General features: G+C 34.0%; 1 pseudogene; it reads left to right on the forward strand.

Moving 5' to 3' along the window:
- LOC129039140 (ATP synthase subunit a-like) overlaps window positions 1-25,046 on the forward strand; it is a 50,270-nt pseudogene extending 25,224 nt beyond the window's left edge.
- Window positions 25,047-26,316: the final 1,270 nt, after the last annotated feature.

Here is a 26,316-nt window from a genome sequence, read left to right on the forward strand (position 1 = left end):
AATATCACAAGTATGTTCAAGGACACATATAAAATAATGTTTTGGATAGAATTGATTTTTATAGCAAATAATTGACAACAATATAAAGTTTAACCACCAAAACAATAAAACAAAATTATCAATTGTAATGTAGCCATAACATGTCCACATAACAGTGATAGAGGGAACAAATTTTAGTTGAAGGTGGGGAAGTGGAAGGAGACAGACAATGTAAAGGGTTGTTATATGTGTTAGGACAGTTTTGGTCTTTATCCTAAGAAGGATTGGAAATCTTTTGTTTGTAAATGATTATGATGAGTATATGTGTGTGTATGGTGGTGTGCACTCACAAGGCAGTCAGGAGCTGATTAACATAATTTGACTTCTCATTGCAGGTGGGGTAAGTGTGGATGCAGGAAATCACTTTGTTAAGCCCAGTGGGAAATGATGGTAGATGGGAGGCTTAATATCAGATTAAACAACTAGATGGTTGACAGGTAACATTCATGAAGATATGGGAAACTAAAAGAAAAATATGCTTCTGTTTTAGGTATTCTGAATTTTAGGTTATAGTTGGGACATACATACATAGTATAAAGGGAACATAAGGGTCTGAGGGTTAGATTAGGGCTTGGCTTTATAAAGTGATTCCTCAAGAGTCATCTTCTCAGTAAGGCCCTTTATAACTAACTCAAATGAAAAGTCTCAACACTAACTCCACCTTCCCCAATTTTTCTTCATCACTCTTATGACCACCAAGTCAACTGAACATACTAGAATTTATTTTGTTCATTGTGCTTCTCCAATAAAATGAAAGTGTAAACAATCAAACATTTTGATTCCCCTGTCCCCTACTTTGTCCCATTTACCTGGCACATGTTGTTATGCAATAAATAATTAGGAAAGAAAGAGTGAATAAGTGAATAAATGAAGCTGTGACATCACAATAAATCTATCCCCCAGGAAGCACTTTTAAGTGACAGTGCAATTGACAGCTATTATTTAAATCTGAATGTTATCTATCCTTTCTTTTTCCCATTGCTACTCCCAAATTCTAAAAGGATGCACAGAAATGCACTACATTTTGACATTTTGTTACAGCAAAAAGGTCTGCAGATCTTCACTATTCAATATGGTAGCCAGTGGCCTTGAAATGTACTGATCTAAGTCAAAATATGTGATAATTTTAAATTATATATCAGATTTCAAAGACATAGAAGAAAAACAAGGATTTAAAATATCTCAGTAATACATTTTACATTGATTCTATGTTGGAATAAATAAAATATGATATTAAATTAAATTCACCCACTTCTTTTTACTTTTTCAATGCGGCTGTTAGAAAATTTATAACTACATATGTACTGAAATTTAAAACAGAAAAATCTAGAAAATCAATTAAACAGACAGCTGGTTGATTAAAAAGACCAATAAAATTGACAAACTCTAGCAATACTGATAAAGAAAAAAAGAGAGAAGATACAAATTAACAATATCCGAAATGAAACAGGAGATATCACTACAGACCCTGCAGACATCAAGAAGATAAGTAAGAAAATACTACAAAAATGACTACACTAAAAAATTGGCAACTTAAACTAAATGGACCAACTCTTTGAAAAACACAATTTATCACAAGTCACCTAATATGCAATAAAAAATTTGAATTGAATAGCCCCATAACTATTCACAAAATTGAATTCAAAAGTCGAAAACATCCAGTGAAAGAAATATTCAGCCCCAGATGGTTTTTCTGAAAAAATTTACCAAACTTTTAAAGGATTAATCCAAATTCTATACAATCTCTTTCAGATAACAGAAGAGCAGGAAACGCTTCTTTGGAATTCTATTGGAATAAGCCCCCCACCAAAAACAAAAAAGAAAATCATACAAATCAGAAAGGAGGATGTAAAACTATTTATATTTGCATGTATTATAATTATCTATTTTTTTCAACAAAAACGGCCTTAGAACTAATTAGTGAATTCAGCAAGGTCACACACAAAATGCAAGTTCAACACAAAAATGAATTCTATTTCTATATACTAGCAATGAACACACGGACAGACATCAAAATTAAAATGCATTAGAAACAATAACTACTTCACAAAATGAACTGCTTGTGTGTAAATCTAATAAGGCATTTGTGTTAGTCCGTTTTGCATTGCTACAAAGGAATACCTGAGATTGGGTAATTTATTATGTAAAGAGGTGTTTTTGGCTCATGGTTCTTTAGGCTGTGCAAGCATGGCACCAGTAACTGCTAGGCTTTTGGTGAGGTCTCAGGAAGCTTTTACTTATGGCATAAGGCACAGGGGGAGCAGACATGTCACATGGTGAGAGAATGAGCAAGAGGGAGGGGAGGAGGTGCCAGCCTTTTTTAAAAAACCAGCTCTCATGTGAACTATAGAGTGAGAACTCACTCATTTCCATGGCGAGGGTTCCAAGCCATTCATGAGGGATCTGCCCCCGTGACCCAAACACCTCCCTCCAGGACCCACCTCCAACATTAGAGTTAACATTTTAATATGAGATTTGGAGGAGACAAAAATCCAAATCATAACAGCATGAATAGGACTTATACACTGAAAAGTACACAACAGTGATGAAAGACATGAAAGAAGATCTACATAAATTAAGAAACTTACTTTGTTCATGGATTGGAAGATCCAACATAGTAAAGATGTTAATTATCCTCAAAAGTATATACAGGTTTAATACAATTCCTATCAAATCCCTGCAAGACTTTTTGTAGTTATAGACTAGACTATTCTAAAATCTATATAGAAAGACAGGGAAATTAGAATAAATTTAACAATTTTGAAAAATAAGAATAAAGTAGAAGGAATTGGTTTACCTGATTTTAAGTGCTGGAGGCATAGACACATAAAGCAATAGAACAGAACACCAGAAATAGACTCTCATAAATATGCCCAACCGACTTTTGACAAAGATGGTGCAAAAGCAATTCTACACAGGGAAAATAATAGCCATTTCAACAAATGCTGCTGGAACAATTAAACATTCATAGGCAAAAAATGAAACTCCACTAAGACTTAAAAGTTAACTAAAATGGGCCGAGCACGGTGGCTCACACTTGTAGTCCCAGCACTTTGGGAGGCCGAGGCAGGTGGATCACCTGAGGTCAGGAGTTTGAGACCAGGCTGGCCAACATGATGAAACCCCGTCTCTACTAAAGATACAAAAACAAAACAAAACAAAAAACAGCTGGACGTGGTGGCAGGCACCTGCAATTCCAGCTACTTGGGAGGCTGAGGCAGAAGAATAGCTTGAACCCTGGAGGCAGAGGTTGCAGTTAGCCGAGATCGAGCCACTGCACTCCAGCCTAGGCAACAAGAGCGAAACTCCTACTCAAAAAAACGAAATAAAACAAAACAAAAAAACGTTAACTAAAATGGATCATGGACTTAAATGAAAACATAAAACATTTAGAAAAAGTTAGGATAACATTTTTGAAATCTAAGACTTGGCAATGAATTCTTAGGCATAACACCAAAAGCATAGTCCATAAAAGAAAAAAAAACTGATCAATTTGACATTATCAAAATCAAAACCTTTTTTCTGCAAAGTACTTAGTTGAAAAGATTTTAGAAAACAAACTACAGAGTAAGAGAAAATATTTGTGAATATAGTGAAGGACAAATATCTAGAACATATATATGTATACATACATATATGCATGTATTTCTAAATTTAACAGTAAAAAAATCAATCCAACTAGAAAACAGGCAAAATATACAAAGAAAGAGTTCACCAAAGAAGAAATGCAAACGACAAATAAGCATGAAAACATGTTCAACGTCATCAGCTATTAAAGTGTGCAAACGAAAAGCACAATGCAGTATTTTTACACTCCTATCAGAATGGCTAAAACTAAAGAATAGTGACAATTACCAAATGCTGGCAAAGATTTGCAGAAATTAGGTCACTCATACATTGCTGGTGGAAATGGAAAACAATATTGTCACTCTGGAAAACCATCTGGCAGTTTCTTTAAAAACTAACCATGCAACTGCCATACAACCCAGCATTTAAACATCCGGGCATTTATCCCAGGAATATGAAAATGTATATTAACACTAAAACTTGTACCTAATTTACTTTTTATTTGTAGTAGGCCAAAATTGAGGACAACCCAAAAGTCCTTCAAGAGGTTAACACAGCTGTAGTACATTCAGCCATATAAAGGACAAAATACTAATCCATGCAGCAACCTGGATGAATCTCCAGAGAATTACGATGAATGGAAAAAAAAAAAAGCCAAACCAAAAGGTTACATGCTATATGACTCCTTTTACATCACATTTTTTAGATGACAAAATTATAGAAATGGAGAACACATTAGTGGTTGTCAGGGATTAAGGTTAAGAAGTCAGTGAAGGTGAGTGGGGATTCGGTGTGGCTGTAAAACGACCACATGAAAATGCTTGTTATGAGCAATGTTCCATGTAATGTCAATATCTTGATTGTATACTGCACTATACATCTGCAAGATGTTGCCAATGCAGGAAGCTGGGTAAAGGGAACAAGATATCTCTCAGTACTATTTCTTTCAACTGCATGTTGATTTATAATGATCTCAAAAAAGAAAGAAACTACATACGTGGTTTGCCTTTTTGGCTCACATTATATTATCTATAAATTATAGTTATTTAAAAATAAATTATGGATAACAATGCATCTATATTAATCTATATCTATACTTATATTTTTAATTACAGTCATGTACCATATAATGATGCTTTTGTCAAAGAATTGCACCCACAAAGGTGGACCCATAAGATTATAACACCTTATTTTTACTGTACCTTTTCTAAGTTTAGATACACAAATATTTACCATTGTGTTACAATTGCCTACAGTATCCAATAGACTGCTGTATAGCTTTGTAGCCTGGGTGGGTAGTAGGCTGTACCATCTAGGTTTGTGTAAGTACGCTCTGTGATGTTAGCAACTCAATGAAATTGTCTAAGGATGCATTTCTGAAAAAGTATTCCTGTCATTAAGTGATGCATGACTATATTGGAGAAAGGTTGGGTTCCAAAGGCTGCTCTAACTTTGTAGGCCAAATAGAAATAGACCTACCCTTCGAGTCATTCAAATAGAATGCCCTTCCCTTATTCACAGATGCACATTTCCTTGTTGAACCTCTCCCAAAATAGAACAGTGTGTTCTGTGCTAAGGTATCTAATGAGAGTAGTAGCACTCTCTTTATCATCCCATAGGTGTTCCAAAGAATTGCTTAATACCTTATTGCTTTGCCACTCATTTTTATTGGCAGAATTGAAACTTGAGCATGTACAATCATATGTTCTTCAGTAAAATCTGCTATTGGTAGCATTTTCAGCTTGCCTATCTTTTAACTTCTTGAACTTCCTCAGAATTAACATTTTACAAATAAGTTTCTAACTTTGGCGATAATCCTTTAGGCCCACACTCGAAAATGTTGTTATTTAATTAATTGCTTTCCTCACCCCTCGCTGATTATTGTTGATTAAATTATTTACATGCTGCATCATTTGCTCTGTTTTTCAAAATAGTTCTTACTCTGATAATTTTTCCCATAAGCCCAGGTAACATGTGTGATTTTTCTAATTCCTTTGGGCTTTTAAATGATCTCTACTTGCATTTTCATTTTAACTGCACTACCGATCTTATTAGCACTTTCAACCTTTTCATGGTTTTTCATATTCATTGGATGTGATGGGTTTAAATTATTTATAAAGCACCTCTACACTAAGGACAAAATGAGCACAGAGTATGATTAGAAACAGTGTGACAGAGGAGACAAAAATGACAGCATGCAAATTATAAGGCATTTGATGGCTGGCAGAGGTGATATTTCTCCTCAGGAAACAATCTTACTTCCTAGCTATGAAAATTCATAATTTGAAATGTCATAATGTAGGAGGAGCTTATATGGCCAATTTCATGAATCTGGTAACTAAGTTTTCTGGTTGCATTTAAATGAATAATTCCTTGACTTTATTTATATATCATTACCAATTTTGATTAATTTTCATTTATAGCCTGTTATTTAGAATGATGGCTAATTAAGAATATGGACCTGATTACTGTTTTTGTTTTTATTGTGGTAAAAAACACTTAACTTGGCCGGGCGCAGTGGCTCATGCCTGTAATCCCAGCACTTTGGGAGGCTGAAGCAGGCAGACACCTGAGGTCAGGAGTTTGAGACCAGCCTGGTCAACATGGGGAAACCCCATCTTTACAAAAGTACAAAAAATTAGCCAGGCATGGCAGTGGTGTATGACTGTAATCCCAGCTGCTTGGGAGGCTGAGGCAGGAGAATTGCTTGAACCCGGGAGACGGAGGTTGCAGTGAGCCAAGACTGCACCACTGCACTCCAGCCTGGGTGACAGAGCAAGATTCCATCTCAAAAAACAAAAAAAGTAAAATAATGATAACAATAATAATAATAATAATAAACTGGAGTTAATCTTTAAGTCAGTTTTAGGAAATGATGGTTAATTTCATTTAAAAATCTCTTCTGTCTTCAGAACAGTTTCAGAAAATGATAAAGGTGGCAAATAAGATCATTAAGCTCAAATATATAAACATCAAAGAAGGCTTATGTGATAATTATGAAGTATCATGGAGATATTTACCTCCTTACCTTGTTCATTACGTGAATCTATAAGGGTACTGGCCTGTAAGCCAGGGAACTAGAATTCTTGGGGGCATAGTACGAGGGTGGTTGTTTATCTTGTCTGCAAATCTTCAATTTTCACAAGGTGAATGCCCTAAATATTTAAAATAACAACAACAATGCAACAATAATGGCAAAATGGCAACAGCAACAGCAACAACAACAACAACAATAATTTAAACACCCAATAATGCGACTTGGCTGAGCTGTCTTTCCAGTGTGCCAGCATTTCCTTATTCTTCAGAATAAGAGATTTTTATTACCATCATGATAGCTGCTTTATGGAATATATCTGATTATATTTTTACAGTCCCAATACCCTTAGTTTTCCTGACTTTACCCATGAAAGCAAATAGAGCTGCTTTGCTCAGTCCTACAATCTAGATGCTGGATTTCACAAGTATGCCTGTTCGCTTGGGATATTAAGACATGTTGCTTAAATGTTCTTGTCCTCTTATTTATCAAGAAATGCGTCACATTTGCATTTATTCATTTTCACTTATCCTAAGCATATAAACTGGTACTATTGCCTGACATATATTATATCATAAATCCAACCTGCACCATGCTAAGCAGAGCACACTCAAGCTTTCCACTACAGGAAAAAAATACATGAGACAAAGGAATTCAGGCTACATCATCCCAGTTCAACAGCTGAAATGATATTCTTCAACTGTTACTGCTTGAAGCACAGGTAAGGTGTCACCAAACTTTGGTTAAATTAATTACTTTTGATGACTAGCTTTCCTTTTGACAAGTATTTTAATAAAAGTCCCCCCTTAAATTTCTAAATTACATTTTAATTAATGTAATTTAGTCAAGTTACAAAATGAATCATACAGGAAATAATGCAACATAGTAATAAGAAAGTGAAAACCACCTTTAATCTATCCAAACAGATGTCTTACGATAACATTTTAGTGAACATGTTCCCAAAATGTTCTAGGAACACATGAACACACACATCTATATTCATAAAATGTATGACATCATGTTATACATGCTATTTTGTAACCTGATTTTTCAGATAAGATTTTATTACTAATATCTTTCCAAATTAATCAACAGGAATAAAACTTATGTCTTAATGTGCAGGTTTTTAATTTTTATTTTATCAATATCTCTTTCTATTTTTCACAAATATAATTTACACTGAAATGAACTTCCATTACATTTGTCTTTTGACTATTTCTTGGGGAAAGTTCCAGAATTGAAATTACCATACACTGAGCAGAAGTATCTCAGACTTTCCTTAAATCACGGTTTACAAAGAGTGAGTATCATTAATTATTGTTCTTTTCTCATCTAGAGTATGAGATTAGTTTCTCATTATTGTAATAATTTCTGTTCTTTGATTTCTAGAATCAAATGGTTAAACAATTATTTTTGTCCAACTGAATTAAATTTCATTTTATTTGTTCAAGTTTGCATGGCAATTTATAAGTGACCATATTTCAAGATATCAACTTTGTTTTATATATATGTACATATATATCTTTGTTATTATTTATCAGAATATACTAATTATGTATTACCTATAATAGTTTATAAATTATCTGATTACATTATAAATGATAATTTATTGATTTGATATGTGTTTACTTAATTATGTTTGGAGTTAAACATTTTTATATATTAGTTGAACATTTATTATTCTTTTAAAACTTTTATATCATTTTCCAATTTTTTATATTGAATTGTAAGATATGTTATAACATTTGTAAGACATGTTACAATCAATTTATACTCAATTCTCTCTTGTCCTTTGATTTTTTTTGGTAAAAATGTGGGCATACATAGTTTATCATCACCATTCATCATTTAATTTTCATGTTATCATGTTTGTTCTTTGTTGTTTCTTCACGGCTTCTGGATTTAGGGCAACGATTTAATTCAAACATCAATAATAATAATCCTCTCCTTAGTTAAAATTTTGTTCATGATAGATAGCTTTGATTTTTAGAATGTTTAAATATTAAAAATATTTCGCATAATGTTTTAAGTATTATCTTGATCACTGAGCTTTTTGGCATCCCCTCTAATTGTGCACAAGAGGTCAGTGAGGCATTTGCCTCATTCAGTTCATCCTAGCCCAGCCCTGGATTTGGAAGATCTCCCCTCTCAAAATTATAAAATTAATTACTTATGGGTTTTTAAATAGCTTTTATATTTTTACATTTAGTCATCTAAGGGCATCTGGAATCCTGAGACATAGAAGTAGCAAAAAAGGAATCTAGGTTTATATATTTTTCTCAATGGTTATCTTACTAATAGGCAAACCCATTAATTTAAATACCATGTTTAACAGGTAATAAACTGCTCATTTTTCTCTTTAGGAAAAAGAAAGACTTCAAGAAAAGCTGCATCTGATATTTTATTCATTAGTGGCTCCTTCACATTTTTCCTGAGGAATCAACTTTCCATTAATTTTTCAATCTATCTTATTGCTCGTAATAAAATATTTCATACAGATAAAATAATGCATACTGTTATTCACAAAATTAGTAACAATAAAAGGACCCCAAAGTGCCCATCACAGAGATTAAGATATAGATGATTATCCAGTCAATTGGTGAATTCATCCCTTTTGCCATTAACACCAACCTCCCCACCCCCATATATATGGCTATCATGAAGGGCTGTGTGTTTGTCATTCACTTAAATTTTAGCTTTACTATATAAACATACATTAATGTATGTATTTTATATTTAAATATACAACATTCTACATATTTGACTTTACATTTAAAAATATTTTTTGAACTGAGTGACATTTCTTTTGTTCAACATTATATTTGTGGCATTTATCCTTTTGAAGTGGTAGTTTATTCATTTTCACTACTAAATAGTATTTTAACACGTGAATATAAGATATGCCCAGTTTTCTTCCAATGACTAATGAGGCTGTATCTCATTTAATATCTTTCTGATCACACCCTCATGTCACCTAAAAAGGCTCATCTGTCATCCATCTGTTGGTCCCTGGAAGTAAACCCTTTCCTAAAAATAAGCGCCTGAAAGAGTAGGCTCACCTTTCAGGTGACTGTTTTCAAGCATAACAGAGGTTGTAAATGCTTCTGAAGGAGCTTCCCCTTTTAGTATCTTGAAGACAGGGAAAATACAGATGAAAAGGATAAAACATAATTTCAGGGTATTAATTTATTTTTGTTCTTGGAAGGGGTTTAGATTTTGTCACTGATTTTCAAATTATCTCATGTAAGGCAATTTTTGTGATAAACGATGAGTAGAAGTGGCAAGTACATTTTAGCTTTCTCAAAACTTTCGCCATACAAATGTTTCAACAGTATAGTGGTACTGTGAGATATTATGTATAGTAAAATATATTTTATACCATAAAAATGAATAAGACAATTAAAGAAACAAGGCTTATACTGAAAAATTCAATACTACTAAAGACACAAGTAGGTTATTTCATATGATATTTAAATATGTAACACCTAAATTAATTGTATAAAAGCAATTTTCTATCTATAAAAAATCTTTCTAAAAGATAACACTATGAAAATATTCTAAAACAAAAATATAACTTTAAATGTATAAGTGGTTAGATGTAGGTTTTACTTTTTAAAGTAGCTATCATGTAAGCATTCCTTCTAACCAAAGATTTTCCAAGTTTTTTGGAAATTTGCCATAACTTTATCCTTTACCAACCAAATCATTTATCATGAATTGTACAACTGAAAACCATACTTAATGTTTACTACTTTCTAAGTATGTTCATTTATACAGAGACGTACAATTCAGTAATTACATTTATATTATTGGCAGGTTTAACTAGTAAACAAGTTTTAAACATATATACAGAAAACAAATTTAAAAATCTGACAAATGATAAAATGTATTCATTAGAGCTAGTTTCAAATTTTTTGCTGCTTAGATGTGCCAAGTTCAAAAAAGACAGTCCACATTTCAACTTAGAAAATAATGATATTTAAATCAACTTATAATAATGAGCAAGATATGTAATTTGCATTGAACTTTCATTAAAAGGAATAATGTCTAATATTTAACAAGCTTTGCCCAAAAATGCATTATGTGGTTACAAAATTTAATTTTCATTTTGTCATGAAATAGCTTAAGTTTGCTTAGAGAATACCATTTTAGTAACCCAATCCATTCCCAGCAGAAATTTATATAAATCTAGTTTGTTAATTTTTATTTAATTCCTAAGCTCATTGATACATCTAGACGACATTTTTCGAATACCCATTATGCTAAGAGCAGTGTAGAAACCATTGTTAAGAAGGAAATGTAGGTGCAATTATTATTCTGGAAGAAGATCAATCTATTGTAATAAACACTCTAGGAATCAGGGAAAGAATTCTGATTTCATCACTTCATTAGTATGACATTCCATAATTTATTACATATCTTAACAACTTAATTCCTTGACTGATGAAATTGGAGAGATAAACTAAATAATCTCTAGTGCTTTTACATTTTCTATTTTTATAATGGTGGGGTTAGAGTAAATATAAAACATATCAAAGAAATTTTGAAATGATCACAGACGTAAGAAGGTAATTAAGTTGTAGGTACATATATTTGTAATTATGAACAGTAGGTGTTAAAAGAATTACATTTTATCCTTAAAAACAATATTTGAATCTGATACAACTGTGTCCATCTTGAATTTTACTTTGCATTTGCTCAGGCTGCCTGATTGCTATGTATACTATGAATTCATGGTATATATTGATTCAAACACAATGTAAGTTTACTTCCTGATCATGGAATAGATAGTGCCAATTGCTAAGCACATCTAAGGGGTTAGGGGCTTGGTAGGCTAGGGGTGTACTTCCATGCAATATTCCACAGATTCAGGCTGAGCAAGGCTGTGTGATCTACTTGTGAGTTCGCAGGTGGTCCTGAAAAGATGTCCGTGATAAGCAGCCAGCTGGACAAAAGACCAGGAGAAACATCTCGGGGAAGATTTTATGAAACAGGCTTAGAAGTGATGCCTAGTATCCTAAGTACACTCCGTTGACTAGATTTAAGCCACGTGCTCACACTGAACTGGAGATACCTGGGATATGATGTTCTTGGAGAAAAACCATTTAAAAAATAGCTATCTGCTATGGAAAGAAGAACATGAATATTTGATGGACAGCTAGTAATCTTTGTCATATCCTTGATTTTTTAAGCGAAATATTTTTGAGAAACTCTGAAAGTTATTCTATAAAACGGCAGTTTATAAAGTTTAGAATTTGAAATAAATATTTAATATTTATTTGATAATTTCTTAACAAACCCATAGGATTTTACCAAGAGTCAGATTATGTTTCAGAGTATGTTCTAACCAACCTAAGCAAGGAGCTCTTACCAGCTTTCTTTGTAAGGAAAAGTACTCCCCTGGTGACTGCCTATAGTCAATTTACAGTTAGCCCGCTGGATCCATAGGCTCCCATCTGCAGATTTTACTGATACAAAATATTTTGGAAAATAATAATAAATAATAATGCAACAATAAAAAATAATGCAAACAAGGCCAGGCACAGTGGCTCACACCTGTAATCTTAGCATTTTTGGGAGGCTGAGGTGGGAGGAGCACAGGAGTCAGAAACCAGCCTGGGCAACATGGCACAACTCCCTCTCTACCAAAAATTAGCTGGGTGCGGTGACACACATCTATAGTCCCAGCTACTTGGGAGGCTGAGGTGGGAGGATTATCTGAATCCAGGAGGTCGAGGCTGCAGTGAGTGCAGATTGTGCCATTGCACTCCAGCCTGGATGACAGAGTGAGACCCTGTCTCAAAATAATAATAATAATAATAATAATAATACAAACAAAAATACAATAACAACTATTTACACCGCATTTAACATTTTATTAGGCCTTATAAGTAATCTAGAGATGATTTAAAGTACATGGGAGAATATATATAGGTTATAAACAAATACCATACCATTTTACATCAGGGACTAGAGCATCCATAAATTTTGGTATCCACTGACTTGTCTTGGAACCAATCCCCTGCAAATACCCAGGGATGACTGTAGACTGCTGAAGCTTGACAGGAGGAAGACCTGTAGGTAAACCTTGACCAGGTCCATGGTCTGTCTCTGTCAGTGGTTTTCCAAAGATAGGGCTTCAGCCACACTATATTTTTCCAGGCGGGATGTAAGGAATATTCCTGCCCCTCCCATTTATCCCACCCTCATTTCCCCCATCCACCTTTTTACACTGAAATTGAAGCATTACTGAAGCCCAGGGTTCTAATCTGTGATGTGCCATGACATAACCTTGACAATTAAGCTTGATGAAGCTAAGTTTCCTCATTTGTAAAACGAGAAGATTGTTCTAAATGAACTCAGTGGTTGTTGCCAGAGTTAAATTTGAGTCACAAAGGGAAAACCAGAGTCAATAAGCAAAATTCTGTTCTGCTGATTTTGAGTCCTATTTTGTCAGATTCAAGACTTCAGCAATTCTTTTGCATTGCCAAAGTTAGCTAACAGACATCAAATCTGATTATCTTCTGAATACCCAAGCATTCTCTGCAGTTTGAAATTAAAAGACACTTCACATCCTGTAATATTTCATATTGGTATTGATTTTTTCTTTCTAATAAACTGGGAACTTCGCTTAAGTTTGCAGAAATCAACAATTTTATGATTCACTGTAACCCTCCTTAAACTGATTTCTTAAATAACTGTGTCCTATTTGGTTGGAAAATGTTATTGAGGCTGTAGAAGATTCGATGATGCCTGTGAGACTGATGAGTCATCACTAAATATTCTGCAGGGTAGGCATGGTGCAGTGGCTCATGCCTGTAATCCCAGCACTTTGGGAGGCCAAGGCGGGCGGATCTTGAGGTCAGGAGATTGAGACCATCCTGGCTAACACGGTGAAACCCCGTCTCTACTAATAATACAACAAAAAGTAGCCAGGCGAGGTGGCAGGCACTGGCAGTCCCAGCTACTCAGGAGGCTGAGGCAGGAGAATGGCATGAACCCGGGAGGCGGAGCTTGCAGTGAGCCGAGATCCTGCACTGCACTCCAGCCTGGCTGACAGAGCGAGACTCCGTCTCAAAAAAAAAAAAAAAAAAAATATATATATATATATATATATATATTCTGCAGGGTAAAACAGAAGGGGAAACAAGCAAATTTCTGAGCAATTCTTTTTTAACAATACTCACAAATATATGTGTGTTCATGCATAAATGCCCACATACACATTTCATTACCTTTCCCTAAACATTTCAGGTTGAACTCAGAAATGTAATTTTATTTTGAATAAATTAAATGTGTGTAAATACACTAGAAAATACCATCTCAGTAGATTTACATCCAGATACGTTGTTAACAGAAGTCATGCTCCTTTTCCCTCCCTCGTGCACAATCCTCAGTTCTTCCATTGAAAGAATCTATACGATAATAGTGCCAAATCAGGTATCCCCATTGATAATTACAGTGAGCTTTCCTTTAGAAATGTTTAGGCCAAACTGGAGTAAAATGGTGAATTCTGTTTTTAATAGAAGTATGCACATATATTTGTAGGTGTTGTGTTATTTAGATACTGTGTCTACACGCATTTTTAAACATAATCATTACATAATCACCTGGGTTATTTATTCGTTCTTCTAGACTATAAGCCAAATTTCTCAGTCATTAGACCTATTTTTGCTGATAGAAAAAGCTCCACTCTGAATTGACTTTGCCTGGCTTTCATTTGGCAATTATCTGTTAACCTTGCCACAAAGACAGCTTTTAAGAAATTGGCACCATACTGTCGTTTTAATACAGTATTAAAAATGGTCACAATAAAGGTAATTAATAGAGCATCTTCAAAAGTTTAGGTTTTTTTTTCTTTTTTAGCAGTCAAATGTTACAAAGATTTATGAAATAAAATATTACTATTTCTCTCAGCGCCATCCCCTGCAGGTGTCCAATGCTAACAGACTAGTATAAATAGTATCATTCTGCATCCACACCTTTGTTCATACAAACAAATGCCAGTATGCTCACATGCATGGAAACACACACACACACACACACACACACACGCCACACCACTTATTTATTGCTTGGCTGTTGTTCACTGAAGTATTAGGGCTAGACAGCAGAAAGATCATTTAGGAAAGTATTTCAACAGTTGTTACGAAAATGAAGCGGCAGTAGGATTGCGAAGTTGGAGAAAGATCAAGCAAGCAGACGGGAGACAGCATTGAAAGGAATAATGATTAAATGAGAAAGGGAGGTGGAGAGGATGCAATGTGTTTGTGACTGTGTCAATGCTCTTAACATTTTAAACAGAAGTAAAAAGTTATGAGCAAAGTCAATAAGAAAATGACTATTTAATTTTGAATATGTTCATAGGAATGACTAAGTGATTTTAAAGCCATGGGAAAATAAGTTAAAGAAGCATTTAAATACTATGAGGAAACATCGAAGTCTTGTACTTGATAAAAAAGTTATGTTGAACTGATCATACGCTTGGCTCAACATAATTTGAAAAATGATTAAAATGTCATTTCATTTTGCCACCACAACACAAGCTCCATATAATGTAACCAGATCATTAAAAGAATGGGACTGCTTAAATTAAACGACAAGTTTGAGGCTTAGAACATGATGCACTTAATTTTATTTTTTTCTTTGAGTTAAAAATATCAATGTTAATCAATTATGGCAAGATAATAACCTGACTTATACAATGATTTGATTTCATTTTATTGACTTCTATTAATTCTACTGAAAATTTCATTTAAAATAATTGTTTTAATCCAAACCTGAGTAAACCCTACATATCTTTTTGCAAATGCACAAATCAATATTTTAGCTAATAAATAAGTTTTTACATGAGGGTTCATATTTATTCACTTTGGAAAACACAGCTTTTAAGTTTGGCTTGAAACACATATATTGTTTTTCCATGAAACAACATGAGGTAGCTTTGTCATCATACAATGTAAGAATACAAATGGAATCAAGTTCTCAATAATTAGGGAGGGAGAAGACTGTTTCTACCACATAAAGTATCTTCGAGCAAATTCAAAAAAACCACCTACTGTAGGTAAACAAAGTGTCATTTAATCGTAGTTTAGCAAGTGAAAGTTATTTTATACGGAAAAGAGATCTCTGTAGGTGAGTGCATCCTATTCCCAGGGTAATCAATTTACATGTGGAGCAGAGATTTTATTCCCATCCCATTTGCCCCTTCAGCTAGACGCTCTTGTGTAGCAAAAAATATGTACAACCATATATAATGGTTCTTCTAGGGAAGGAATAAATAGTAAATTTAATTTTAAAATATAATGAAAAGCAGGATGTACTCACTAAATAGTTATGCAAATTAGAATCACTTCTATAAATTAAATGATAAACAATGTATATATAACAACTTCTTATGCAAATTAGTATTGCTTCTATAAAATGTTGACCCTGAGACTCTGAAAATATTACTGCATCCATGGGTAGTGTAGTGTGTCCTTTCTTAACTCCCTGTATTAATCCAGGTTCTCCAGAGAAACAGAACCCATAGAAGGTTATCTATCTATCTATTTATCTATCTAGCTATCTAGCTATCTATCTATCCTCTATCTATCGAGAGAAAAAGAGACAGAAGGAGAGAGGAGAGAGATTTATTTTAAGCAGTCAGTTCACATGATTGTGGGGGAGCTGGCAAATCTTAAATGAGAGCAGGGAAGAGTTAATGTTGCAGTCGCAGTCTGAAAGTCTGGAGGCAGAAATCCAACTTCCAAAAGGGACCTCAGTTTTTTTCTCTTAAGGCCTTTAACTCATAAGATGAAGTTCAGCCACATTTATGGAGGGTAATCTGCTTTACTCCATGTCTACTGATTTAAATAATTAATTACACCACCATACTTCCCAATGAAGTATACTTTCCATGAAATTTATTTTTCATACTTTCCATGAAATTTATTTTTTAGCCAATTTTCTCTAGAGACATATCCACTCTTCTGAAAATCTCAGTTCACATTAAGTATACTACTTCCCCCTTCCCCTCTCTTTCCAAAAGCCCCAGTTGTACAAGTTTAAGTACCTTTGATGAGAGTATAAATTTCTTTTCCAAAAACACTTCATGGATAACTAGGCATCAAAATGCTTCTCATATATAAATTGAGGACATATCATTCTGTGTCTAAATCCATTTTAGAAGTACAGTTTTCAAACTTAAATCAATCAGTGCCTGCTTTAAAAAATACACATGTATGTTTTTCTTCTTTAAACCAATAGGCCATTAATTGAAATTTACTTTTCTCATGAAAATTGTTTTAGATAAGTGGATTATAGTTCTACTTTTAGACAAACATAATTTTTCAATCTTATCCTGAAACTTTGAAAAAAATCTAGTTGATATAAAAATTAGTTTACAGATTTCATTTCTTTGTTAAATATAATTTAATGCAATCTTTTATTTAAAAAAAATCATCCTTGATACTGCTGAGAAAAACACCATAATTCCAAGTTACAGTCTGCTGTTCTAAGCTTACATGGATAAAAAGAAATCCTGGAATGACAGAGCAAATTCAAAGCACAAGTGTGCTCTCATTCTACTTGATTCATTGGAAAACTCTTTAAAAATTTCCCTGTATATTCCTGACTCTGGCATGTTTATACCTTGACCCCATAGCCACTGATTGCGTGAGAGATCTTGAAATTGCATACATTGATGGAAGATTTATTGCAAGAATTCCCCCCAGTTGTTCAAACTTGTTTAAATACTTGTCCTTTGCAACATGACTTTTCAGCTCCTGACTCTGGGCCGTCCTCGTCGCTTGCTTTTGTCAATAGGATGGTACTAAATGTGACCTAAAAAGAAACTTGGCAAAGTACTTCTAAATGTTGCCTTTTGCCCCTTGTTGCTCTTGAAATTCAACCACTGACTAAAAAACAGTTTTCTAGATGTTAAGAGTCTCATGGCTATTCACACCCATCACCCAAGGCGACAGCCAGATATATTACAGTGGCCATCCTAGATGGCCAGCTAAGCTACTAGCCAACCCTGTCAGCTGATCATTGATACCTTAGCAAGTCCAGAAAAGATCAGTCAAACTTGACCGTACAGGGAGATTTGCCCAGTTGATAAGTGAACTCATGACAAATGCTAAATTCTTATTGCTTTAATCACTGGGATTTGGGGTAGTTTGTTATATAGTAATAGTGAACATTTTACATGGACTTTGCTATAGTCTCAGAAAAACATTTAAACTTACTCAACTGGCTTCCAGCATGAAGCCATGAATCTGATTCCAGCATGAATCTGAAGATTCCTCTGCAAATCAGGAGTACTGATTTAAATTACAAAGGACATCATATTGACAATACATTTCCCCAATTAACATCCAATCTTACCACTCACATGCAAAATACATGAGAGACTCAAACACTCATCTCCAATGTAAGATAGAATTTTGCCATTTTGCTTGTGGCTGGGACTACAGGCACACACCACTGTGCCTGGCTCATACTGTTTTAATTAGGGTAGCTTTGTACATGTTTTGACATCAGGAAGTGTGAGTCCTTTAGTTTTTTCTTTTTTTTTTTTTTTCTGCAAAAAGTGCCATTTGGATTTTGGTAGGAATTGCATTGAAACTGTAGATTGCTTTGGGTAGTATAAATATTTTGACAATATTAAATATTCCATATATGAACAGGGAATGCCTTTCCATTCACTTATGACTTTAATTTCATTTAGCAATATTCTACAGTTTTCAGTATACAAGTCTTTTGCCTGCTTGGTTAAGTTTATTCCTAAATATTGTATTATTTTTTATGCTATTAGAAATGGTATTGTTTTAATAATTTTCTTTTTGGATTATTAATCGTACATGTATTAAAAACTACTAGGCCAGGTACAATGGCTCATGCCTGTAATCCCAGCACTTTGGTAGGCCAAGGTGGGTGGATAAGGAGGTCAGGAGTTGGAGAGCAGCCTGGCCAACATGGTTAAACCCTGTTTCTACTAAAAATAAAAAAATTAGCTGGGTGTAGTGGTGCACGCCTGTAATCCCAGCTAATTGGGAGGCTGAGGCAGGACAATCGCTTGAACCTGGGAGGTAGAGATTGCAGTGAGCCAAGATCACACCACTGCACTCCAGCCTGGCGACAGAGCAAGACTCTGTCTCAAAAAAACAAATAAACAAAAACTACTAATTTGGAGGTGTATTTGGAGATATATTTTGTATCTATAACTTTAATTTGTTTATTGATTCTAATAGATAAATTTGTGGAATCTTATGGTTTCTACGTGTAAGATCGTATCATCTGCAAACAGATAATTTTACTTCTGCCTTTTCCATTTGGATTTATTTTATTTCTTTCTCTATCCTAATAGCTCTAAGACTTCCAGTATTATGTTTAATAATAGTGGTAAGAGTAGGCATCCTTGCCTTGTTCTTGATCTTAGAGGAAAGCTCTGAGTTTTTCACCACTAAGTATAATGCTAGCTGTGGGCTTTTCATATACAATATTTATTATATTGAGGTAACTTCCTTCCATTTCTAACGAGATGAGTTTTTGTACCATGAAACGGTGTTGAATTTTGTCAAATGCTTTTTCTGCATGATTTGAGATAATCATGTAGTTTTTGACCTTCATTCAATTAATGTGCTTTATACATTGATTTTCACAAGTTGAACTATCTTTTCATTGCAAGATTATATTAATATTCCATTTGTTTATGGTTGTATAATTCTTTTAATGTACTTGTGAATTTGATTTGCTTGTATTCTGTTCAGAATTTTTGCATCAATACTCATCAGGGGATATTGGCCTATAATTTTTTTTTTTGGTAGTATCTTTGTCTGGCTTTGGGTAATACTGGCCTCAAATAATGAGAAAATGTTCTCCCTTCTTCAGTTTTTGAAAGACTTTGAAAATGATTCTGTTAATCTCTCTTTAATGACTGATAGATTTTGCCAGTGGAGCCATCTGGTCCTGCCATTTTTATTGTTGGAAGGTTTTTGTTTATTGATTCAATCTCCTTACTATTTATAGGTCTATCCAGATTTTTTATTTCTTCGTGATTCAATCATGGCAGGTTTTACGTATTGAATTTATCTACTTCTTCTGGGTTGTCCAATTTGTTGGCCTATTGTTCACGATAGTCTCATAAATTCGTTTTATTTCTGTGGTATTGTGATGTCTCTTTTACTTCTAGTTTTTGTTATTTGAGTCTTCTTTTATTTTTTAATTAGCCTAAAGATTTTTTCTATATGTTGTTCTTTTCAAAAAACCCTTTCTTGGTTTTGCTGATTTTTTTTATATTGTTTTCTATTCTGTATCTTGTTTGTTTCTGCTCTGTTTATTTTTTTTTTACTGATTATCTTATGGAAGTTCTATTGTATGTAACAAATTGCTTTTCTCATACTTCTTTCAGGATTCTCTCTTTGTCTTTGACATTTGACAGTTTGATTATAACCTGCCTTGATATTGGCCTTCTTGAGTTTATCCTAGTCACAGTACATTGAACTTCTCAAATGTGAATGTTCATTTCTTTCCTCAGATTTGGGAAGTTTTAGGCCACCATTTATTCCAATAAGCTCTCTGCCCCTTTTCCTATTTTCCTTCTGATACATCCATAATTCACGTATTGGTCTGCCTGATGGTGTCCCATAAGTTCCTTAGACTTTCTTCACATTTCTTCATACTTTTTTTTTGTTCCTCTGAATGCTAATTTCAGATCATCTGTCTTTAAGTTTGTTGATTCTTTTTTCTACATGATCAAGTCTGTTGTTAAACATTTCTAGTAAATTCTTTAAGTTATTGCATTATTCAGCTTCAGAATTTATTTGGTTCTTTGATATAGTTCCTATCTCATTGTCAGTGCATTATTTTCCCGATTCTGTTTACTTGTCTGTCTGTTCTCTTTTAGCTCATTGAGTTTCTTTAAAATGGTTGCTTTGAATTCTTTGTCAAGTAGTTCATAGATCTTCACTTCTTTAGGATACTTTTCTGGAGGTTTCTTTTTCTTTTGATTTGATCAGATTTTCCTGTTTCTTCATATGTCTTGTTAAATTTTACTGGGATTTTGGCACTTAAAACAAAACAGTTACTTCTCCCAGTCTTCAAGGACTGGATTCACAGAGTGGAAGAGCTTCACTAATCAATCTAGCTTAACATTTTGGAGCCCTCTCCAACTTTTTCTGGAGACATGACTTCTCTTGGCTTGCAGATCTAACTTTCCAATTAGAAAAGTTGCAAAGTTTATTTTTTAGCATCTCGTATTCTCTTCCTCCCTCTGGTGTCTGTCTACAGTAGTCCAGGCTCTATTGTGTTTCAAGAACCCACCAATCTCTCCTTTGTTCTCAGAAGCCTCCAGCCATGCAAATTATGCCAGTTCTCCATCAATGCTACAAATCAGGCAAAACAGAAACCAGTTCCTTCTGCACCTCCCAAACACCAGGACATTGAACATTAGACCCACTCTTTACATTTCCTCACAAGAGAATAGCTGTAAATTGAACCTTTTCTCCTGGTTATTCCTAGCTGTGCCAGATTAAGGAAGGGCCATCAAAGAGAAAATGCAACGGTTTTTCTTACCCCTTCCAATGTGGCTATTCTTGGCTTTTTTGCTTGCTTGGTGGATTACAAATTCTTAACTGGTTTCTGAAGTTTCTATAGAAGCTTTTTGGAAATATATTGCTGTTAGATCAATTGTCTTTGGAGGAAAACGGTCTGGGGCTTTCTGTTCTACCAACTTGTTAACATCATTCCTCACATACAATTATCTTGTGTTAAAAAGTGTACCTGAATTGGAAATATTTTTTGTCTTAATACAAATATTTCTTATCTTAATTCTTAAGCTATCTAAAAACATTTTAATGTACATATTTATAAGGGAGTATTGCAACAAAATATTTCAATGGCCAAAATTAATTCAAGGTATATTGAATTTTATACAGTTTTAAATTATTTGATTTCATGTTTCTTTACTAGTTATTATTTAGTTCAGTTTGTGAAAGGAAAATAAATCTTGGGGTCCCAAACTCACTAAGCTAAAGGGAAAAGTCAAGCTGGGAACTGCTTAGGGCAAACTTGCCTCTCATTCTACTCAAAGTCACCCCTCTACTCACTGAGATAAATGCATATCTGATTACCTCATTTGGAGAGACTAATCAGAAACTCAAAAGAAGGCAACCATTTGTCTCTTATCTACCTATGACCCGGAAGCCCCCTCCCTACCTTGTTTGTCCTGCCTTCACCTTGAGTTGTCCCACCTTTCTGGACTGAACCAATGTACATCTTACACATATTGATTGATGTCTCATGTCTCCCCAAAATGTATAAAACCAAGCTGTGCCCCTACTATCTTGGGCACATGTATCAGGACTTCCTGAGGCTGTGTCATGGGTGTGTGTCCTCAACCTTGGCAAAATAAACTTTCTAAATTAATTGAGACCTGTCTCAGATTTTTGGGGTTCGTAGGTTCCATGGGGTATTTCATAGTGTAACAGCCCTTTCAAAGTTTACTTTGAATGTACTTGATTATAATATAGTCTCAAAAATCTCAAAAGTCTAATGGACCTTGTAAACTATTCAAATAAAAAATGAAGAGTAATATGTTTTTATACTTTTAATATTAGTTTTAGCTGATTATTTAAACCTTATATTTTAAAAAATGATATATTAAAATGAAGAAAAAGACAACATTTTACCACAATATAGAAATTCTTATACAATCTTTATCTGTGCACTACACTAAAATTATTAAATGTTTAATTTTTAACTTATACCATATTAACTAAAATTGATAATAAACTATTTTTTCCACTAGGTAAAATATCACAGCAAGGCTCATCTCATTGGGATGTTTTATTTATTTGTATGTTGCTTTCGTGTATCAAAACATTAAGTAATACAGGATAATGCAAAGTGGAATATACATCAAAAAGTGTATTTTATTAAACATTAGTTTTATTTCTAAGTTTTTTATTCTGTGGCTGTATAAAGCATAGTCATGCATTACTTGCTCTATTAAATCTATTTGTCTGAATAAATTTTGCAAGGAAGGAGTAGAGACCAACACATAATATAAGATTAAGAAGATTTTATTTATTTGTTGAATTTCCGAATCATTTAGCTTTATTTTGGAACAAGAGATGCAAAGACTGTCACTTATGCTCAAAGTGTAACATAAAATATTGCCAAGTTTGAATTTCATGATGATTTATTACGAATATATTTGCTTCCTCTTTTTATAATCCCCTTTAAATAACATAATGTGTTGAATTAATAAATTATCCATTTACTAAAAAAATCAGTAAATTATCTATAATGTATTGAATAAATTATCCATATTAATAAATTATCCATGCCTGAATTGACTTTGCTAATAACCTCTTTATAACAACTTTAATCCTCATCATCAATGGGACTAAATAAAACAATTTTATCAAGTTGTACATTTGACAAGAACATTATGTAAGCATACACAGTCTGTGCATAGAAGATAATGGCTATAATACAAACTGGCTTTACCTTCCAAAAGAATTTTGGTTATAAGTGTGTCAGTTGACAAAAATGATGAGACAGGTCTCAGTCATTTTAGGAGGTTTATTTGCCAAAGTTAAGGATGCACTCCCAGAAGACAAGTCTATCCCTTTCTCTGAAGATGGTTTTGAGGGCTCCAAATTTAAACGGAGAAAGGAAGGAATTGAACCCCAAAAACTGGTTTCAAGCCAATCTCATAACTTCTATGACTTTTTCCATGAGATATTGGTAAAACTATTACATAACTTTGTCAAAGTTAATTTATAGGTTAAAACCCTATGTGTCTTAATGGCTCATCCATTTCAATGAGGTCTTCAAGATGCTATATCTCCTACTATAGAAGAATTACTTAATTTTAATGACCACACTCTTATAATTGTTTTACTAATTAGTTCTCTGGTTTTCTATGTTATTTCCCTCATAGTGACAACAGAATTAACACACACCAGCACTACAGATGCCCATGAAGTAGAAACTATATGGAATATCTTACCTGCCTGCTATTACCCTAATTTTAATTGTCCTCCCATCTCAGCATATCCTATATATGATAGATGAAATTAATAACCGCTTTCTCACTGTCAAAACAATTGGCCATCAGTGATATTGAATTTATGAATATACAGATTATGAGGACTTAGGCTTCGATTCTTACATAATCCCTACAACAGACTTAAAACCAGGAGAACTACAACTCCTCAAAGTTGACAATCGAGTAGTTCTCCCAGTAGAAATTGCTATTGTGTATTAATTTCATCAGAAGATATTCTACACTCATGAGCTGTCCCATCACTGGGCCTCAAAACAGATGCCATCCCCAGGCGCTTAAACCAAATGATCTTGACCACCACATGGCCAGGCCTTTACTATGACCAATGCTCAGAAATCTGTGGACCCAACCACAGCTTTATACCCATTGTTCTAGAATTAGTCTCCCTAAAATGCTTTGAAACCTGATCTACATCCATACTCCAATGTCACTGTAAAGCTAATTAGCATTAACCTTTTAAGTTAAAGATTCAGGATTCTAAACTCCCCTGCAGTAAAATGCCCCAACTAGACACATCCATGTGACTCATTACTATTTTATCCATAATCATAACTCTATTCATCATTTTTCAATTAAAAGTCTCAAGTTTTATTTACCCTTTGAATCCCACACCAAAAGCAATTAAGACGCAAAAACACTCAACCCCTGGAGAATTAAAATAAATGAAAATTTATTTGCCTCGTTCATTACCCCAACAAATATTAAGTCTACCTATGGCAATCTTAATTATTTTATTTCCCACTCTGCTACTTCCCACCCTTAGCCATTTAGTCAACAACTGACTGACCTCTATTCAACAGTGACTAATCCAACTTGTATTTAAACAAATAATAACAATGCATAATATCAAGAGACGAACCTGATCCCTTATGTTAATTTCCCTGATTCTCTTTATTGGTTCAACTAATCTTCTTGGACTTCTACCTCATTCATTCACACCAACTACTCAATTATCAATAAACTAAGGGATAGCAATTCCTTTGTGTGCTGGAGCAGTGATCACCAGCTTCCACTTTAAGAAAAAAGCTTTCTTAACCCACTTCCTTCCATTTCCTACCACAAGGCACACCTATCCCACTTATCCCCATATTAGTAATCATTGATACTATTAGCCTATTCATTAAACCAATAGCACCAGCTGTATGATTAATAGACAACATTACAGCCATCCACCTACTAATGCACTTAATTGGAGAAGCTACTTTAGCATTATCAACTATTAGTTTACCCACAGCTTCAATTACATTTATTATTCTAGCTTTACTAACCATCCTCGACTTTGCTATAGCCCTTATTCTAGCCTATGTCTTTACACTCCTAGTAAGCCTCTGCCTACACGACAGCACATAATGATCCACCAAACTCATGCTTACCACATAGTTAACCTTAGCCTCTGACCGCTAACGGGAGCCCTTTCAGCACTACTGATAACATCCAGCCTAGCCATATGATTTCATTTTAACTCTACTCCTCTCCTAACTAACTCTAGGCCTATTAACCAATACATTAACAATACATCAATGATGATGTGATGTTATCCAAGAAGGCACATTCCAAGGCCACCATACATCAATCATCCAAAAAGGCCTTCGATACAGAATAATCTTACTTGTTATTTCAGAGGTGATTTTTTCCACTGGCTTCTTCTGAGCATCCTACCATTCTAGCCTAGCCCCGATTCCAGAACTAGGGAGATGCTGGCCTCCAACAGGCATTTACCCTTTTAACTCTCTAGAAGTCCCTCTCCTTAATACATCTGTTTTACTTCCATCTGGAGTTTCAATTATTTGGGCTCACCACAACTTAATAGAAGGTAACCAAAGTCACATACTTCAGGCACTGTCCATCACAATTGCCTTAGGTATTTACTTTACACTTCTATAAGCCTCAGAGTATTTCGAAGCCCCTTTCACTATCTCTGGCAGGGTTTACGTCTCAATATTCTTCATAGCTACAGGCTTTCACGGATTTCATGTTATTATTGGATCAACATTTCTTACTGTCTCTCTATTCCGCCCACCAAAATTTCACCTTTCATCCTACCACTATTTTGAATTTGAAGCCACTACCTGGTACTGGCACTTTGTAGATACAGTACGTCTATTCCTATATGTTTCTATCTATTGATGAGGATCTTACTCTTTTAGTACAAAATAGTACAATTGATTTCCAAACAATTAGCTTTGGTATTATGTGAAAAAGAGTAATTAATCTAACATTAGCCCTAGCAACTGACACCTTACTGACACTCTTACTAGTAACAATTGCATTTTGATTCCTACAACTTAACATCTATACAGAAAAATCCAGCCCCTATGAATGTGGGTTTCACCCAATAGGCTCTACCCGCCTCCCCTTTTCCATGAAGTTTTTCCTAGTAGTCACACATTTCTCCTCTTTGATCTAGAAACTTCCCTACTACTACCCCTACCATGAGCTTTTCAGACAACTGACCTAAAATTAATAATTAGTACAGCCCTCATATTAATTATCATTTTAATCTTAGGCTTAGCCTATGAATGAACCCAAAAAGGATTAGAATGAACTGAGTTGATAATTAGTTTAAGTCAAAATAAATGATTTCAACTCATTAAATTATGATAGATTATAATTACCAAAT

The sequence above is a fragment of the Pongo pygmaeus genome, chromosome 5 (genome assembly GCF_028885625.2).
Source record: "Pongo pygmaeus isolate AG05252 chromosome 5, NHGRI_mPonPyg2-v2.0_pri, whole genome shotgun sequence".
Taxonomy (NCBI): Eukaryota; Metazoa; Chordata; class Mammalia; order Primates; family Hominidae; genus Pongo; species Pongo pygmaeus.